We start from the raw sequence: 21,852 nt of genomic DNA, 5'->3' as shown, positions 1-21,852 counted from the left end.
ACCACGCGCCCTCATGCCTTCTGGCACGAGGTTGAAGGAGGCGGCGCTGTGGCTGGGCTGGTCTCTCTAGTGGGCTGCACAGGTGAGGCCAGGTTAATTTTCTCTCCTTTTTATTATTTTTCTATTTTCTATTTTTATTTAATACTTGCCACTATTTTGCAAATTCAAATGAATTCAAAACATTGCCAAATATTCTCTAACCATTTTTATGTTACTTAATGGACCTTTCCAAAATCACACAAAATATATCAGAGGCATTTGGAAATATATTCCATATATTAAGGATATAAACCCAAATTCAAATACAATAGTGATTTAAACTCAATGACCAAAATATTCCATAAAACTATTTACTATTTTTGGTTTAGTCTCAAAGCCTTGCCAAAATTATCAAACATTGATGATGGGAATTTTGGGTTCATTGAATGAGATCTTTAGGGTTCTTTGCCCTTTATTAAAATAATTTGTGAGGCTTTGAATATTCCTCAATTCAACTTTCATGAATTAAAATGATGATGACATGATGATCAAGCAAAGATAACAAGGGCTGAGCTAGGGCTGTGATAACTCACCCCCACTAAACGAGAATCTCGTCCCGAGATTCAAGATGTGAGGTAAGACGACAGAGGGGACACAAGCTAACACAATCTCCACGATCCAGGTTGCACCTCATAAGAACGTTGATTCGATCATCATCTTTTTCTCCACGTCTTGCTCTGAGAACTCCATCCAACATGACAACAAGAAGAAAGGAAAACTCTAGAAGAATCAATCTTCTTGAAGATCGAGCAACTCAGGATCAACTCATGGAGTGAGACATTGAAACGTCCCTATAGGTTAGATGCAAAACATACATCTAGAGGGATGGTGTGAAACAGATGACGAAGGTTCACTTGGTAGGCAACAATTTCATGCTTAAGTAAGACGATCCATGGTTTCGACGTAGCAGGAGTTAACTGCCATGATTTCATAACGGGGCACCTTAGGGAAGCTGACTTGTAGAAGTATTCCCGTAAGTGGCAAAAAGAATTACTTTTGATATAGGGATCATTGAGACTCTTTACACCAGCCCAATGAAAATCGCAGTCGATTGTTTGAAAGAGTTGGAAGGAATGACATACTCATACTAGAATGGATGATGTGGACTACCTTGTTGAAGACAACGCAATGGATGATTTTTGCTTATCATTGGAAATGGATGGGACCCATGGTAGGACCACTTTTGAAGATAATCCTAAACAACAATTACCCAGAAGGCAAACTATTGTAAAATGGCACAAAGACGGGTGCAGGCTGGGAACAACAATGCAAATGCTGGGAATGATTCTAGTAACTGGGGAAAATTCAACGGTCGAGAGTGATTCCACTGTTTGAATGGTTATAGTATAATCGAAGAAACTAAGAGCACAGGACCCCTAAGGAACAACTTCTAGAATAAGTCACATAAAATCCTCATGGAGAAGATGGTCAAATAGCTCAATAAAGATACTATAATGATAGATCTTCCGGCTAGGTGTGTCAGCCAAAAGATCAACCTTGTTGGGACCTAAATCATAGATCTTGGGAAAGTTCCATCCATCATATCTGCCTGGGATTCAGATCTGGTTGGTAACATGATATTTCAGACAACATGTATGGAAAGGAAGTTTGCAACACAAGCCGACAGATGGCCTTGTGGGATTCTCAAGAAATGGACTATGGTAGTAAGCTCCAAAACATGAGCTGGTTCTGCTACACACATGTGAACATGATGTCCCAGATAAGCATGACTACATAGTAGTCTTACAACGAAACACTACCGAGTTCTGGTTGGGAACATCAATGAGGATATCTAAGTCGTTACGTAAGTCTAGATTAGCTCTGATGAAGGAACTTCTTCTCCTTAAACAAATCAGTCCGTGGCTTGGTGTGCTAGGGATACATATAGAATGAAGGTTGCAAGTCTCCAAACCACATAATACTTCGCACATATGCATGACTGACTTGGGACGTTTCTAGAGGAAGTAGAAACAAGGTTTCTCAAATCCACGGTGGCAACTTGCATTAGATGCACATGAATTAGGGGAAGTCACTTATTCCATCCAAACATATGCTTCATGAGCTAGCACGAAGAAAATGCTTTGAAAAGTTTCCAACACTAACTTAGATGTTCAACACAAATCATGGAAAAGATAAAAAAAGTTGCTGATGGGCTCAACAACAATTCATTCCGATGTACGCACAGATGTAATGCCATAATTAGGTGAACAAGATGATAGCATTGGTCAGATCAAAAGATGTAATGGTGTATTCTCAAGGGATCAACCACGAGTAAGACAACATTACAAACATCGTTGGTGCTGATTTGATTTGAGGATAGACCACACTCAAATCAAAGTTTAGACAAGACAATCACGAGGACCAATTGATGAAAATATCATCTTTCTTCAACACACACACACACACACACAGTCACACGGAAGATATCCCTTAGAGATGAACTAAGCCGGACAAGCTTTTATCTTCCGACTCTCCAAGTTGTTGTTTAGCTTAGACAACTATTTCGTGGTATCCAACACCGATTCTTGGATAAGGGGTGGTTTATAAGGAAACCAACTTGATCACGAGCTCAGCATAACAGTCAGGGAACAAACTGGTGATACCTCCGAGAAGATATTCAGAAAATCATGAACCACCGGTATACGAAGCTCAAGAACAATCTCGCTTTTTTGGGCAAGATGATATGATCAAATAAACAAGGATTGCCACAATCCTAACTCTTGATCGAAGAGTGCACTAGGGAAAATGGACTAGGTGGCACAATCTATCTTAGAATGATGATTCAATAGCCAACACGCTAAGAATGGAATTATCGTCCATTAACTACCAAGCATCACAGTTGCTAGGAGTATTGATTTCTCACACCACGATTCACTTGCGGCATTCCGGTTACAATAACACGGGAACCGAGGAACGAACAATGATGGCAAGAAGTATCACTGTGTCAAGAATTCATAAGAGATGGTGCAATTGTCATGCCATTCCTGACATAAAGGGGGTAATACTCTAGGGTAGATCAGACGAGAAGCTGGATTGTCATTTTGATCTGCAGAGTACGACTACTTTGTCTCAATCCTGGATATGGATGAGGTACTGGAGTTTGTTTATCCTAGTCGTTCTAAACTAGAACGGCTTGACAGACCCCAAGAGTAAATGGCAGCAATAAATATGAATACACACATGATCTTGACTATCACTAATTGACGGAGGTCCGAAGACAACTAAAGAGGGACAACTCAAAGAGCATGTAACTTTCTGAGTTGTGGATGCATAGATTAGTATGTCGAACCAAGTTCAACAGGATCCTTTCGGATAACCCATGCAGAAAGGAAGGATTGGCAGAGTCACAAATATAACGGAGAACTCATCAAGAGCACTTTTATTGTGATCTTTTGGTTCAAGAGCTTCTGCCATAAGCAGTTCATGGTATTTGGAAGAAGGAAATACCACGGACCTTGAGGTCTATCACAAAGTTTACTAATATCCTAAAGGAATGAGCAAAGTATAAACATGAAGTAAGTAGGGTGAATCTCGGGTTCAAAAACCCAGGAGTAGAATGCCTACTAGCTATATGGCATTGAAGTCTACTACACAACCTTCTTCTTGTAGACGTTGTTGGGCCTGCAAGTGCACAGGTTTGTAGGACAGTAGCAAATTTCCCTCAAGTGGATGACCTAAGGTTTATCAATCCGTGGGAGGCGTAGGATGAAGATGGTCTCTCTCAAACAACCCTGCAACCAAATAACAAAGAGTCTCTTGTGTCCCCAACACACCCAATACAATGGTAAATTGTATAGGTGCACTAGTTTGGCGAAGAGATGGTGATACAAGTGCAATATGGATGGTAGATATAGGTTTTTGTAATCTGAAATAATAAAAACAGCAAGGTAACTAATGATAAAAGTGAGCGTAACCGGTATTGCAATGATAGGAAACAAGGCCTAGGGTTCATACTTTCACTTAGTGCAAGTTCTCTCAACAATAATAATATAGATAGATAATATAACAAGCCCTCAACATGCAACAAAGAGTCACTCCAAAGCCACCAATAGCGGAGAACAAACGTAGAGATTACGGTAGGGTACGAAACCACCTCAAAGTTATTGTTTCGGATCAATCTATAAAAGAGTCCGTACTAGAATAACACCTTAAGATACAAATCAACCAAAACCCTAATGTCACCTAGATACTCCATTGTCACCTCAAGTATCCGTGGGCATGATTATACGATATGCATCACACAATCTCAGATTCATCCAACCAACACAAAGTACTTCAAGGAGTGCCCCAAAGTTTCTTTCGGAGAGTCAAGAACGTGTGCCAACCCCTATGCATAGGTTCCCAATGTCACGAAACCCGCAAGTTGATCACCAAAACATACATCAAGTGGCACATGATATCCCATTGTCACCACAGATAATCATGGAAAGACATACATCAAGTGTTCTCATAAAAGACTCAATCCGATAAGATAACTTCAAAGGGGAAACTCAATTCATCACAAGAGAGTAGAGGGGGAGAAACATCATAAGATCAACTACAATAGCAAAGCTCGGGATACATCAAGATCATGCCATAGAGGGAACACGAGAGAGAACACGAGAGAGAGAGAGAGATCATACACATAGCTACTGGACATACCCTCAGCCCCGAGGGTGGACTACTCCCTCCTCGTCATGGATTGCGCCGGGATGATCAAGATGGCCACCGGTGATGGGATCCCCTTCCGGCAGGGTGCCGGGAAGGGCTCCCGAGAGGTTTTTGGTGGCTACATAGGCTTGCAGCGGCGGAACTCCCGATCTATCTTCTGTTCTGGAAGTTTTAGGGTACGTAGGTATATATGGGTGAAAGGAGTACGTCGGTGGACCGAAGGGGGGCCACGAGGCAAGGGGGCGCCCCCCACCCTCATGGGCACCTCCCTTCTTCCCTGACGTGCACTCCAAGTCCATCGGGTGGCTTTCCTTCCAAAAATAACTTCTGAAGTTGATTTCGTTCCGTTTTTACTCCGTCTGATATTCCTTTTCCTCGAAACACTGAAATAGGCATAAAACAGCAAATCTAGGCTGGGCCTTCGATTACTAGGTTAGTCCCAAAAATAATATAAAAGTGGATAATAAAGCCCAATATTTCCTAAAACAGTAGATAAAGTAGCATGGAGCAATCAAAAATTATAGATACGTTGCAGACGTATCAGGCATCACGGGATGCTTTCAAGAATGGTGGCCAGAAACATCACACCGGGAACACAAAACATGGCTAGATTATTATGTGATTCCCTAAGACATCTAGGGTCATAATAATAGCTCCAACATATAACCGAGGCAATAGTGTACCTCAACCGATCGATTTAGTGTGGTTAAGCTGTCCTATAAGACATCGGAATCAGGGAGGAAAGATTTGCAAATGCATCAGATTGTTTAGAAACCTGGGATGACTCGGACAACATAACGGTTGTAACTGCTCAAAAAGGATTTGAGACATCCTACAAAAATGGTGGCATAACCACTCAACATCACAATATCGAGTTTCCAAGATCAATTGTCAACACACGGAAGTACTAGAAACTGAACTGAGACTTCAATCCATCAATCTTATAAGTCTACGGATTAGTAACACGTGATCCTAATAGAAAGAAGAGAAAGCCTAGTTCCTTAGCCCCGTAGGAAAGATAGGATGACTCGGATCAGAAGGGCATAAGGTAAAGGAGTAAAAAAGATGCTTACGTTCCCTTCCATAATCAATTCCCTTATATAACTACAACATTTCTAAACTCAACTTCGACCAGTTTGGCTTGGAAATCCTATAGACAGTCAGGCTCTGATACCAAAGCTGTCGGGACCCTGATCCTAAGTCACACCGATCTAGCATGTAACACATCATATCACTTTGAGGCCTCATGCACAATATTCCCACAGGTGCCACCTAGCCCGGACCATTTTTGCCTTTTGGCTCACGTATATGATAGTGTTGCTAGCATCCGTATGACAAAGAACCCGGGCTGACATGACTAGTCGTAAACCCAAGCTGGCACTAACTTATAGGGACATGCATACATGACCTAGCAATGTACGTGTCGGTCATCAACGTATGAACCCAAGTCATAGCAAGCTACAAGGACTTAAAGGAACAATGCGTGAAATTTCCCCAAAGGGACAAGAAGGACACATGCCAATCAATCCATGTGTTCATGAGCAGTAGAAAGCTAAGGCAAACACATGATACGAGGATGGAATATGTACGAAAAATAGGATGACATGGCATATTCACAACTATTTGTGTGAACTAAGTAGAAGTAATTTAATCAAATTACAAGCAATACAAGCTAACACCGTATGCAACATGCAAGGTCATATCACACTGCCATCCTAGAGAAAGCACCTGGGATGCCGGTTTTGTCGGAAGACCGCCATCGGTCCCTGCCTTATTTTTTCCCTTCCTCTTTCTTAATTAAATTGCCTTGTGAAGTCAAACCCACAAGAAAAATGAATAAAAATTTGCTTTTCAGAACTCATTGATGCAGGATGCTGACGAGCACTACTTTAATGTAAGCCAACCACATGATAGGACAATTGAATGTGTAAGAAAAGAGGAAGGCATTACATATTCACAGCTATGATGTGTAAACTGAGCAGAAGGCATTTCAACAAATTAGAAGCAATGAAAGCTAGACACCATATGAAAGATACAACAAATATCACTCTACCAAGTTAAAAATGTCTCATCATAAGTGCCATTTCAACAAATTAGAAGTAGTACAAGCTCGAAAAGAATGCGAGATGTATCCTATATCACACTCCCAAGTTAAACGCGTCTTATGATAAGTGATTGTTGCAGGTTACACAACAGTAGTACTTAGATGTAAGAACATAGTGTGATAGACAGATATTGTATGTTCTAGAAACAGGAACATGTGTGTTATTCACAAGTATAATGTGTAAAGTAAGAAGATGAAATTCCACAAAATTAGAAGCAATACAAGCTAGACATCATACATAACATGCGACCACAAATAACAGTGCCATGTTAGAGGGAGCACCTGTGATGGTAGACAAGGGGGGGCGTGCTCATCATCAACACATCAACGTTGAGTGTCTATGCAGGTGTTGTCTTCAAAATCTTGTTGTGGAGATGGCGCAATAGAATGTGTATAGGCCCTCCATTTGGAAGAAGCACCTTTATCCAATGCCTTGCTAATTTCCTTCTGCTTTATTGATTTTGCATAGCCAAGTCAAACCGACAAGAAAAGCAATAAAATTCACTCTTCAGAACCCATCGATGCATGATACTGACAATCTACCTTGATGTAAGGCAAACACATGAAACGAGGATAGAATATGTACAAAAAATAGGATGACATGGTATATTCACAACTATTTGTGTAAACTAAGAAGAAGTAATTTAATCAAATTAGAAACAATACAAGCTAGACATATTATGCAACATGCAGGACAATATCACACTGCCAAGCTAGAGAAAGTAGCTAGGATGCCGGTTTCGCCGGAAAACCGCCATCGGTCCCTGCCTTATTTTTTCCCTTCCTCTTTCTTAGCTGTATTGCCTTATCAAGTCAAACCACAAGAAAAATGAATAAAAATTTGCTTTTCAGAACTCATTGATGCAGGATGCTGACGAGCACTACTTTAATGTAAGCCGACCGCATGATAGGACAATTGAATGTGTAAGAAAAAAGGACGGCATTACATATTCGCAACTATGATGTGTAAACTAAGCAGAAGGCATTTCAACAAATTAGAAGAATGAAAGCTAGACACCATATGAAAGATACAACGAATATCACTCTACCAAGATAAAATTGTCTCGTCATAAGTGCCATTTCAACAAATTAGAAGTAGTACAAGCTAGAAAAGATTGTGAGATGTAACCTATATCACACTTCCAAGTTAAACATGTCTTATGATAAGTGATTGTTGCAGGTTACACAACAATAGTACTTTGATGTAAGAACATGGTGTGATAGACATATATTGTATGTTCTAGAAATAGGAACACGTGTCTTATTCACAAGTACAATGTGTAAAGTAAGCAGATGGAATTCAACAAAATTAGAAGCAATACAAGCTAGACATCATAGATAACATGCAACCATGTATAACAGTGCCAAGTTAGAGGGAGCACCTGTGATGGTGCACTAGGGAGATGTGCTCATCATCAACACAACTACGTTGAGTGTCTATGCATGTGTTGTCTTACAAATCTTTTTGGGGGGTGGCGGAATAGAATCTATAGAGGCCCTCTGTTAGGAAGGATCACCTTTATCTAATCTCTTGTTAACTTCCTTCTGCTTTATTGATTTTGAATTGCCAAGTCAAACTGACAATAAAAAGCAATAAAATTCACTCTTCAGAACTCATTCATGCATGATACTGACAATCACTACTTTGATGTAAGGCAAACACATGATAGCAGGATGGAATATGTACGAAAACCAGGACGGCATGGCATATTCACAACTATTTGTGTAAACTAAGCAAATCCATTTCAACAAATAAGAAGCAATGCAAGCTAGACATCAGATGAAAGATGCAACCAATATGACTGCCAATTTAAAAGCGTCCCATCATAAATGGCCCTTCAACAAATTATAAGCAGCGCATGCTATAAATCATATGAAAGATGCAACCAATATCACACTGCATATACTAGAGGTGTCTCGTCATATATTGATTGATGTGGGATACAAAAAAAAGTAGTTTGATGCAAGGACATGCTTAATAGACAGATGTACTATGTACTAAAAACTAAGCAGAATAGCACATGCTATTTAACCAGATTGGAAGAATTAAAATCTAGACACCATATGCAACATGCAGCCACATATCACGCTGCCAAGTTAGGGCAAGGACCTGCGATGGTGGTGTATGGGAAATGTGGTCATCAACTACAGAGCTACGTTCACAATCTTCATCTAGCCTTGTTGCTTCTTGAGAATCACGTGGGGAGGCTGACACTGCATTCTTTAAAAGAGGATATTTTCTCACAGTAACCCACTGGGGTGACTGTCTCATCATAAGTGATTGATAAGGGATACACAAGAACATTAGTTTGATGTAACAACATGGTTAATAGACAGATGTACTAGTATGTACCAAAAATAGGAAGGCATGTCATATTCAAAGGTATAATGTGTAAGCTAATAAGATGCAATTTAACCAAATTGGAAGCAATACAAGCTAGACATCGAGCTGGAGTGGTGAGCATGATCATCGAGGATCTGAGAACCTAGTGGGAGGCGGGCTGCTTCGCCACCATCGTGGCTTTTTAGTTGGCTTCAGGTGATGCCTGTCTGTGCTGGGCTTGTTACTGGCTCGGCCAGTGCCCTGACTAGATATTTGTCTTTTGGTGCTCATGGGATGGTGGTTCATGTAAAATATATCTTTCCTTATCTAAGAAAGACCGACTTCGGCCTTTCGAATACAAGATAGACATCATATGCAACATGCAACCACATATGACACCAGGAAGTTAAAGCAAGCACCTGGGATGGTGGTTCATGGCGAGCGAGATCATCAACTCCAGAGCTACATTTACCGTTTTCATCTGCTGACACTACACCCTTTATAGCACCGAAATGTGTCTTGCCTAAGCCCGAAGAAAACTAGAGCTGCTTCTCTCTTTTATTTCGTGCTTCTATCAACCGGTTGGCAGAGGCTGAAATACCCATGCATAAAAAAACAATAATGAGAGTATGGGTGAAGTGTGTGCAGAACTAGTGCACTATAAAAGTAGCAGATAGCAGGTGGCTAAAAAATAAATGACACGAGACATATGATAGCTCTACAACATTGCATGGAAAACAAAATTAGATTCTACTCCATATGATTTTGTAATATATGAGCTCAAGGATGGCTGGGAAATGCAGGTACTCCTCCAGCACACCACAACATGTGGTCCTATCAAAATAATGGTCGACTGAAAATAAATAGGTCAGTCTATTTTATTATGAACCACCCGATCTACAAGTAACAGGCAGATGGCCTTTGACTACCTCCCGCCAGTCACTGTTGACGATCTTTCTCGAACCGCCAGCGACCACCGGCCCAGACCACTGCCTCCGCTGCGCAGCCGTCCCCGCGAGCTCACACCACCGCTGTGCTTGGGAGCACCCCTGGCTATCCCTTTAGGCCCAGCCGACCTCTAGATCAGGCACCAACAACTCCTAGGCCCCACACACTCCTAAGATAAACACTGAGGCGCTGCTTCCCTAGCGTAATAGGCAGACTAGCACTTGTTACGCCGGGGAATGATTCCTTTAATCGGGAATCAACTAGCCAAGAATTGAAATCCAGGGGGCGACGGACCTCTAGCTAAGGTGAAATAGTATATGAGGAGAAACCTTGTGCATCACGAGTTACTAGGAACATCTAGTATCAGGAAGAAGATGTAGGAAGAAGCGGTCAACTAGTGTCTTCTATGGGATGAATACCATGCAAGCAGACACGTAAGATTTGCACGAATAAGGGAAGAGGTGTACCATTTTCGATTGCCAGTGTTGTGACCTCATGATATCACGGTGATGTTCTTCTTTTTACCAGGGGAACTGATGTTTTAGAGGAGGGTGGAGCCTTGGAGAACCCATGGCTAAATTGTTGATTATGTTGCGGTGGCCGTCTGTCGGCGGCAGGGGGGAGCAGATCCGAGGCGTCGAAGGACGGCGTAGCGGGAACAGCTCCGGCGCAATGGACAGTGGTGATGTTCGAGCAGCAGCGGTGAGGCGCAGGATGGCGTGGTTGAACAGGCTTGGGTACGACACACGTCAGACCCCTGGAGGCAGCTCGGCCTCAGCTTTAACTACTAGTCGTGGAGGGCGTTGCGGTTGTGGTGCACGGGGTCGTCGGGGTATCAGATCCGGCTGATGGAAGAGGGCGGAGGTTGATGGGTGGGATGGGGTGGCGAACAGAGGATGCCGGCGTTTCGCGGCTGGTGGAGAGGTAGTTTTGGCGCCCATGGAGTACGAATGGGGAATCAGACAGGGAGGGAGCTAAGGGCGAACCATGTTTCAGTCTCGGACGCGCTTGTTTTTTTAATAGATGGGACACGCTTGTTTGAAATTTGGGGAAAGTACAAACTTTGCACCCCTCTTATGTTTTGGACCTACTGTGGGTCGGTGGTTGGACGGTAATCCCAGGTGTCCCAAATACTGGGTGGGAGCGATTTCTGCCAAACGAATGTGTGTATAGGCGGCTACGGTGTATTAATGTTTTTCGGTAGGCTTCATGGGCCAGAGTTAGAAAAGTAATTTCCTTCTACCAAACATTGGTCTCACAGGGTTTCGGGCAAGTAGAGGCTCTTTTGGTGCTTCATTCAAAATTTTGAAACAGAAGCATTCACATTAGAGTACTCTTGAACTTTGAGGATTGACCTAAATAGAGAACGTTAAATTTGACCTTGTATGTTTGAAAACCTCATTCAATGATGTGCTTCTTTTTGAAATTTTGACACTTGAAAATCCTATAACTACGATTATTTTGGATTGGAGGAGGTAAATTTGAGTCTATTTTTTATGCGACTATATATGCTACAATGTACAAAATCAAGACAAAGATTGATGCCCCATAGTTTAGGTATCAATTACAAATGCCATGATCTCAAATTCAAATAATTGAATGCACTTCATGTTGAATTTGAATTTTTTAAACCACCTTAAGTTGAATTCAAATGTGCTAGTTCATAGCTAGCTATTTATAATGTTCATTGTGTAATTTTTGTATGTATAATGTGCTTTACACACACAACATGAACTATCCTCACGTTTATATTCGATTGCTAAAGTGATGCATTGTTTGGAGTTCAAAATACTAACTTTGTGGATCAATTATGTCTAATAATAACATAGACATGCTCAAATTCAATAGAATATAGATGTATGATGGATCAATGACCGTTCCTTACGTGAATTGCAAATATCATGATCCCATCCTAATATTTGGATACAATTTATATTTTTAATCAATGTGTACTGTTGGCGTCTTAGATTCGGGGGTATCCAGCCATGCTTGCCTGCGGCCCACCACATGGCTTCATTGATGGCATGGTATGACCCAGCATCAACACCAACACTGCAAGACCCTCGCGAGGGGCCAAGCCTCGCGAGGTGGGCAACGCCAAGACCCCCGAAGGAATCGGCATCCTCAGGAGGGCTCTTGTGCGGTGGAGAGTTCTATGCAAGCTACCTCACGAGGCTCAGCTGACGTGAGCCATGATGACCAAGGCCAGGCGGGCGCCATGCGGGCGCAGAGCGCAAGTTTCCTCTTCGGTGCAAGGGAGGCAGGCCACATGCATGGAGTCCCGAGGAATTAGCCAAAGGATTCCATTCTGGTGCAACAAGACCAAGACCGCCAGGACGACAAGACGGAGGTCATCGACAAGCCCACCACAACATCACGACCAGAGGCTTTTCGCAGGCGAAGACTACTTTTGTCAGGATAGACTGTACTACTTGTCCCCTTTCAAATCCGGCCGTTGTGGGATCCCTTCCTGCTCCTATTTGGGAAGAGGACCAAGGCCACTATATATAGGGCTTAGCCACCACCATGGTGGAGGGGGATGCATTCTCACCCGACCACCACACCAGCTCAAGAACATCTCACCTCCTGAGGCTTGTTCATCCACTATACCTGTTCATCCATAGCCCTTCGAGGCAATCCACCACACCACACTGGGTTAGGGTATTACACTACAACGGTGGCCCGAACCAGTATAAATCTCTGTGTCTTTGTGTCTCTTTGAGCCCGACGCGTTAGGTTTAGGAGGATTTCGAGTAGGTAGGCTGGGCAGGTTGAGGTCTCCACACGCACCACAGAGTTCGAACCTCTCAAGGGTTGCCGGATCCCTAAATCCGACATTTGGCGTGCCATGTAGGGGTGCATTGGATCTTTTCTTCCGTCGACCGGTCCTCCGCTGCTTGATACGCCTCCAACGTATATATAATTTTTGATTGTTCCATGCTATTATATTACCCCTTTTGGATGTTTATGTGCTTTATTTTACACATTTATATCATTTTTGGGACTATCCTACTAACCGGAGGCCCAGCCCATATTGCTATTTTATTGCATGTTTCAGTATTTCGAAGAAAAGGAATATCAAACGGAGTCCAAACGGAATGAAACCTTCGTCATCGTGATTTTTTGGAAGAATATCATCCGGGAGGTTTGGAGATCAAGTCAGAAGACCCTCGAGGATCCCAGGAGATAGGGGGCGCCCCCCCTACAGGGCGTGGCCCCCTGTCTCGTGGACCCCTCGAGCACCTCCCAACCGACTTCTTTCGCCTATATATGCCTACGTACCCTGAAACAATCAAAAATGAAGATAGATTGGGAGTTCCACCGCCGCAAGCCTCTGTAGCCACCAAAAACCTCTCGGGAGCCCGTTCCGGCACCCTGCCGGAGGGGGAACCCATCACTAGTGGCCATCTTCATCATCCCGGCGCTATCCATGACGAGGAGGGAGTAGTTCACCCTCCGGGTTGAGGGTATGTACCAGTAGCTATGTGTTGATCTCTCTCTCTCGTGTTCTCTCTATGGCACGATCTTGATATATCACGAGCTTTGCTATTATAGTTGGATCTTATGATGTTTCTCCCCCTCTACTCTCTTGTGATGAATTGAGTTTTCCTCTTGAAGTTATCTTATCAGATTGAGTCTTTATTTGAGAATACTTGATGTATGTCTTGCCGTGTTTATCTGTGGTGACAATGGGATATCATGTGCCACTTGATGTATGTTTTGGTGACCAGCTTGCAGGTTCCGCCCATGAACCTATGCATAGGGGTTGGCACACGTTTTCTTGACTCTCCGGTAGTAGCTTTGGGGCACTCTTTGAAGTACTTTGTGATTTGTTGGATGAATCTGAGATTGTGTGATGCATATCGTATAATCATGCCCACAGATACTTGAGGTGACAATGGAGTATCTAGGTGACATTAGGGTTTTGGTTAATTTGTGTCTTAAGGTGTTATTCCAGTACGAACTCTTGAATAGATCGATCCGAAAGAATAACTTTGAGGTGGTTTCGTACCCTACCATAATCTCTACATTTGTTCTCCGCTATTAGTGGCTTTGGAGTGACTCTTTATTGCATGTTGAGGGATTGTTATATGATCTATCTATGTTATTATTTTTGAGAGAACTTGCACTAGTGAAAGTATGAACCCTAGGCCTTGTTTCCTACCATTGCAATACCGTTTACGCTCACTTTTATCATTAGTTACCTTGCTGTTCTTATATTTTCAGATTAGAAAAACCTATATCTACCATCCATATTGCACTTGTATCACCATCTCTTTGCCGAACTAGTGCACTTATACAATTTATCATTGTATTGGGTGTATTGGGGACACAAGAGACTCTTTGTTAGTTGGTTGCAGGGTTGTTTGAGATAGACCATCTTCATCCTACGCCTCCCACGGATTGATAAACCTTAGGTCATCCACTTGAGGGAAATTTGCTACTGTCCTACAAACCTGTGCACTTGCAGGCCCAACAACGTCTACAAGAAGAAGGTTGTGTAGTAGACATCAAGCTCTTTTCTGGCGCCGTTGCCGGGGAGGTGAGTGCTTGAAGGTATATCCTTAGATCTTGCAATCGAATCTTTTTGTTTCTTGTTTTATCACTAGTTTAGTTTATAAAAGTAAATTACAAAAAAATGGAATTAAGTTTGTCTCATACGCTTCATCTTTTTAATATCTTTCGTGAGTATGAAGAAAAGGAAAATTGTGCTCAAGTGCTAGAAGAAGAATGCATTAGAATGTTTGGAACTAGATCTTTGTATGATGAGCATGATTGCAATGTTGTTAGTATGAATTCCTTGAATATCCATGATGCTAATGATATGCAAAGCCACAAGCTTGGGGAAGCTACGTTTGATGAATATGATATTTTTAGTCCCCCAAGTTTTGATGAGAATATTTATTTTGATGAAAGCATGCCTCCTATTTATGATGATTATATTGATGAAAGTGGGTTTGGAAGAGTGTCAAATTTAGGAAGTAGTGATCCCACTATTTTGGAGGATGTTGAATCTTATTGTGATGAACATGAAAGTGGATTTGGAAGAGTGTCAACTTTATTTAGTGATGATTCCACTATTTCGGAAGAGGTTCCTATTGATTATGAGAACAAAGTTGCTATCTATGATTATTATTGTGATGACTTGTATGCTATTAGGAATAATGATAACCATGAAACTTGTCGTCATGATTTTAGTTTTCAATTGGATTATGCCTCACATGATAATTATTTTGTTGAGTTTGCTCCCACTACTATTCGTGAGAAGAAATTTTCTTATGTGGAGAGTAGTAAATTTTCTATGCTTGTAGATCATGAAAAGAATGATTTAGGTGCTGGTTATATTGTTGAATTCATTCATGATGCTACTGAAAATTATTTTGAGGGAGGAATTTATGCTTGTAGGAATTGCAATAATGTCAAGTTTCCTCTCTATGTGCTTCAAGTTTTGAAGCTATGCTTGTTTTGCCTTCCTATGCTTGTTGATTATTGTTCCCATAAGTTGTTTGCTCACAAAATCCCTATGCATAGGAAGTGAGTTAGAATTAAATGTGCTAGTCATATGCTTCATGATGCTCCCGTTATGTTTCATTTCTTATCTTTTATGTGAGCATCATTGTCATCATCATGCCTAGCTACAAAGGCATTAAAGAAAAGCGCTTGTTGGGAGATAACCCACTATTTACCATTATTGTTTTTGTGTGTTCACATGATTATCCTACTGTAATGATCATGTTTTATAGCTTTTGTTTCAATAAAGTGCCAAGTAAGACCTTTAGGATAGCTTACGGTGATAATTGTGTTGATCCTGCTGAAAATCAGAAACTTTTGCACCCAGTAAATTAGTTTTGTTAATTCACAGGGAGGTGCTTCTGGTCTGATTATTTTTGCTCTGGATTAATACACAAATTTCTTAGGACTTCCTAATGTAGTAGGATTTTTGGAGTTTCAGAAGTATACGTTTGATACAGATTACTACAGACTGTTCTGTTTTTGACAGATTCTGTTTTCTATGTGTTGTTTGCTTATTTTGATTAATCTATGAGTAGTATCGGAGGGTATGAACCATAGAGAAGTTAGAATACAGTACACATTACACCAATATGAATTTAGAATGAGTTCATTTCAGTACCTAAGTGGTTGTTTTGTTTTCTTATACTAACGGAGCTTACGAGTTTTCTGTTGAGTTTTGTGTTGTGGAGTTTTCAAGTTTTGGGTAAAGCTTTTATGGACTATGGAATAAGGAGTGTCAAGAGCCTAAGCTTGGGGATGCCCATGGAACCCCAAGAAATTCAAGGATAGCCAAAAGCCTAAGCTTGGGGATGCCCCGGGAAGGCATCCCCTCTTTCGTCTTCGTTCATTGGTAACTTTACTTGGAGCTATATTTTTATTCGCCACATGATATGTGTTTTGCTTGGAGCGTCATTTTCTTTTGTTAGTATTTTCTTGCTGTTATATAGAATAATGTTTTTCATCTTTATTTTCAATAAAGAAGTCAAGGATAGCCTTTGCCATGCTTATTTTGCTAGTACACATGTTGCTGTTTGAAAATAGAAAGTTTACCGCTGTTGCAAAAATTTCCTAGAAAAGTCAGAGAATAGTATAATGTTGAAACTTTTTGCATATTTATCTCTGATAAATTCATCACAATTGGAATTTTATTTCATAATTTTGGAGTTATGGAAGTATAGATACTCTTGCATTCTTTACAGACTGTACTGTTTTGGCAGATTGCTGTTATGTTTGCATTGTTTGCATATGTTTGCTTGTTTAATGACTCTATTTTAGGATAGGAGTATTAAATATACAGAGTAATTTAGTATTCAATGTGGAATAATAATTTTAGTGATTTGTTACAGTAGAAAATGATAAGGTTTTGCATTGGTTTATACTAACCTATCTCACGAATTCTTGTTGAGTTTGTTGTGGATGAAGCTTTTGATAAAAAGAGAAACCATGATATGAAAGGAATTAAGGAGACACAAAAGTTCAAGCTTGGGGATGCCCAAGGCACCCCAAGATAATATTTCAAGAAGTATCAAGCATCTAAGCTTGGGGATGCCCCGGTAGGCATCCCAATTCTTCTTCAATCACTATCGGTTAGTTTTGGTTGAGCCTAAGTTTTCACTTCTTCACATGAGTTGTGCTATACTTGAATTGTCATTTTATTTTGTTTTGCTTGCTGTTTGAATACAATACCAAGATCTGAAATTCCTTAATGCTAGAGAGTCTTCACATAGTTGCACAATTATTCGACTACTCATTGATCTTCACTTATATCTTTCAGAGTAGTTTGTCATTTGCTCTAGTGCATCACTTATATCCTTTTGAGCATGGAGGTGGTTATATTTTGTAGAAATTGCTAGTCTCTCATGATTCACTTATATTATTTTGAGAGTCTTTTAGAACAGCATGGTATTTTCTATGGTTATAAAATTGGTCCTAGAATGGTAGGCATCCAAGTTGGGTATAATAAAAACTATCATAGAAAGTGAATTGGATGCTATGATCAATTTGATGCTTGATAATTGTTTTGAGATATGGAGGTGGTGATATTAAAGTCATGCTAGTTCGGTGATTATGAATTTAAAGAATGCTTGTGTTGAAGTTAGCAAGTCTTGTAGCATGCACGTATGGTTAAAGTTGTGTAGCAAATGTGAAACATGAAGTGTAACTGGCTTGTGCATCCTTATGAGTGGCGGTCGGGGACGAGCGATGGTCTTTTCCTACCAATCTATCCCCCTAGGAGCATGCGCGCATTACTTGGTTTTGATGACTTCTAAATTTTTGCAATAAGTATATGAGTTCTTTTGACTAATGTTGAGTCCATGGATTATACATACTCTTACCTTTCCGCCATTGCTAGCCTCTTCGGTACCGTGTATTGCCCTTTCTCACCTTGAGAGTTGGTGCAAACTTCGCCGGTGCATCCAAACCCCGTGATACGATACGCTCTATCACACATAAACCTCCTTATATCTTCCTCAAAAGAGCCACCATACCTACCTATTATGGAATTTCCATAGCCATTCCGAGATATATTGCCATGCAACTTTCCACCATTCCATTCATCATCATGACATACTTTACTTTTGTCATATTGCCATTGCATGAATCATGTAGTAGACATCGTATTTGTGGCAAAGCCACCATGCATTATTTTTCATACATGTCACTCTTGATTCATTGCACCATCCCGGTACACCGCCGGAGGCATTCATATAGAGTCATATCTTGTTCTAGTTTCGAGTTGTAATTCATATGTTGTAATCAATAGAAGTGTGATGATCATCATTATTAGAGCATTGCCCAAAGAAAAAAAGGAAAAAAAAGAAAGGCCAAAAGAAAAAAGAAAGGCCCAAAAGAAAAAGAAAAAAAATAAAAAAGAAGAAGAAAAAAAGAAAATAAATAAAAAGGGCAATGCTACTATCTCTTTTTCCACACTTGTGCTTCAAAGTAGCACCAAGTTTTTCATATAGTGAGTCTAATAAGTTGTCTTTTTCATACTAGTGGGAATTTTTCATTATAGAACTTGGCTTGTATATTCCTACAATGGGCTTCCTCAAATGCCCTAGGTCTTCGTGAGCAAGCAAGTTGGATGCAAACCAACTAGTTTTCTTTTGTTGAGCCTTCATTTATAGCTCTAGTGCATCTGTTGCAAGGCAATCCCTACTCCTCATGTTGATATCAATTGATGGGCATCTCCATAGCCCGTTGATTATCCTCGTCAATGTGAGACTTTCTCCTTTTTTGTCTTCTCCACACAATCCCCCTCATCATATTCTATTCCACCCATAGTGCTATATCCATGGCTCACGCTCATGTATTGCGTAAAGGTTGAAAAAGTTTGAGATTATTTAAGTATGAAACAATTGCTTGGCTTGTCATCGGGGGTATAGAAGTTGGGAACATCTTTATGTGATGAAAATGAAGCATAGCCTAACTATATGATTTTGTAGGGATGAACATTCTTTTGCCATGTTATTTTGAGAAGACATGATTACTTTGATTAGTATGCTTGAAGTGTTACTATTTCTTTTATCAATATGAACTTTTATTTTGAATCATTTGGATCTGAACATTCATGCCACAATAAAGAAAATTACATTATAAATTATGCTAGGTAGCATTCCACATCAAAAATTCTGTTTTTATCATTTACCTACTCGAGGACGAGGAGGAATTAAGCTTGGGGATGCTTGATACGTCTCCAACGTATCTATAATTTTTTATTGTTCCATGCTATTATATTACCCCTTTTGGATGTTTATGGGCTTTATTTTACACATTTATATCATTTTTAGGACTAACTTACTAACCGGAGGCCCGGCCCATATTGTTGTTTTATTGCCTGTTTCAGTATTTCGAAGAAAAGGAATATCAAACGGAGTCCAAACGGAATGAAACCTTCGGCATCGTGATTTTTTGGAAGAATATCATCCGGGAGGCTTGGAGATCAAGTCAGAAGACCCTCGAGGAGCCCAGGAGATAGCCCCCCCCTACAGGGCGCGGCCCCCTGTCTCGTGGACCGCTCGAGCACCTCCTGACCGACTTCTTTCGCCTATATATGCCTACGTACCCTAAAACCATCGAAAATGAAGATAGATCGGGAGTTCCGCTGCCGCAAGCCTCTGTAGCCACCAAAAACCTCTCGGGAGCCCGTTCCGGCACCCTGCCGGAGGGGGAACCCATCACCGGTGGCCATCTTCATCATCCCTGTGCTATCCATGACGAGGAGGGAGTAGTTCACCCTCGGGGCTGAGGGTATGTACCAGTAGCTATGTGTTTGATCTCTCTCTCTCTCGTGTTCTCTCTATGGCACGATCTTGATGTATCGCGAGCTTTGCTATTATAGTTGGATCTTATGATGTTTCTCCCCCTCTACTCTCTTGTGATGAATTGAGTTTTCCTCTTGAAGTTATCTTATCGGATTGAGTATTTATTTGAGAACACTTGATGTATGTCTTGCCGTGTTTATCTGTGGTGACAATGGGATATCACGTGCCACTTGATGTATGTTTTGGTGACCAGCTTGCGGGTTCCGCCCATGAACCTATGCATAGGGGTTGGCACATGTTTTCTTGACTCTTCGGTAGTAGCTTTGGGGCACTCTTTGAAGTACTTTGTGATTGGTTGGATGAATCTGAGATTGTGTGATGCATATCGTATAATCATGCCCATGGATACTTGAGGTGACAATGGAGTATCTAGGTGCCATTAGGGTTTTGGTTGATTTGTATATTAAGGTGTTATTCTAGTACAAACTCTTGAATAGATCGATCCAAAAGAATAACTTTGGGGTGGTTTCGTACCCTACCATAATTTCTACGTTTGTTCTCCGCTATTAGTGGCTTTGGAGTGACTCTTTATTGCATGTTGAGGGATTGTTATATGATCTATCTATGTTATTATTGTTGATAGAACTTGCACTAGTGAAAGTATGAACCCTAGGCCTTGTTTCCTACCATTGCAATACTGTTTACGCTCACTTTTATCATTAGTTACCTTGCTGTTTTTATATTTTCAGATTACAAAAACCTATATCTACCATCCATATTGCACTTGTATCACCATGTCTTCGCTGAACTAGTGCACCTATACAATTTATCATTGTATTTGGTGTGTTGGGGACACAAGAGACTCTTTGTTATTTGGTTGCAGGGTTGTTTGAGACAGACCATCTTCATCCTACGCCTCCCACGGATTGATAAACCTTAGGTCATCCACTTGAGGGAAATTTGCTACTGTCCTACAAACCTGTGCACTTGCAGGCCCAACAACGTCTACAAGAAGAAGGTTGTGTAGTAGACATCACTGCTCCACCGACACCATGGCCGACACCCCGAGGGCACACGTCGAGCACTGGGTCGTCCAGACCTCCTCGGCAGCACCCACCGGCAAAGAAGACCTCCACTCTAGCCTTCTCGCGGCCCATGTTCCGCCAAGGGCGACCGGCCGTGGGGGGCGCGCGGCGCAACCTTCTCCACTGGCGCCGCAGCATGATAACCCACTAGTGTAGGGGATCGCAACAGTTTTCGAGGCTAGAGTATTCAACCCAAATTTATTGATTCGACACAAGGGGAGCCAAAGAATATTCTCAAGTATTAGCAGTTGAGTTGTCAATTCAACCACACCTAGATAACTTAGTATCTGCAGCAAAGTATTTAGTAGCAAAGTAGTATGATAGTAATGGTAACAGTGGCAAAAGTAAAGATAGCAGTTTTGTAGTAATTGTAATAGTAGCAACGGAAAAGTAAATAAGCAAAGCACAATATGTGAAAAGCTTGTAGGCATTGGATCAGTGATGGATAATTATGTCGGATGCGGTTCATCATGTAACAGTTATAACAGAGGGTGACATAGAACTAGCTCCAATTCATCAATGTAATGTAGGCATGTATTCCGAATATAGCCATACGTGCTTATGGAAAAGAACTTGCATGACATCTTTTGTCCTACCCTCCCGTGGCAGCGGGGTCCTAATGGAAACTAAGGCCTCCTTTTAATAGAGAACCGGACCAAAGGATTAGCACTTAGTGAATACATGAACTCCTCAAACTATGGTCATCACCAAGAAGTATCCCGATTATTGTCACTTCGGGGTTGTCGGATCATAACACATAATAGGTGACTATAGACTTGCAAGATAGGATCAAGAACTCACAAATATTCATGAAAACATAATAGTTTCAGATCTGAAATCATGGCACTCAGGCCCTAGTGACAAGCATTAAGCATAGCAAAGTCATAGCACATCAATGTCAGAACATAGTGGATACTAGGGATC

The sequence above is a fragment of the Triticum aestivum genome, chromosome 4B, assembly GCF_018294505.1.
Source record: "Triticum aestivum cultivar Chinese Spring chromosome 4B, IWGSC CS RefSeq v2.1, whole genome shotgun sequence".
Lineage (NCBI taxonomy): Eukaryota > Viridiplantae > Streptophyta > Magnoliopsida > Poales > Poaceae > Triticum > Triticum aestivum.
The sequence above is the reverse complement of the archived record's forward strand: the minus strand, read 5'-3'. Positions refer to the sequence as shown.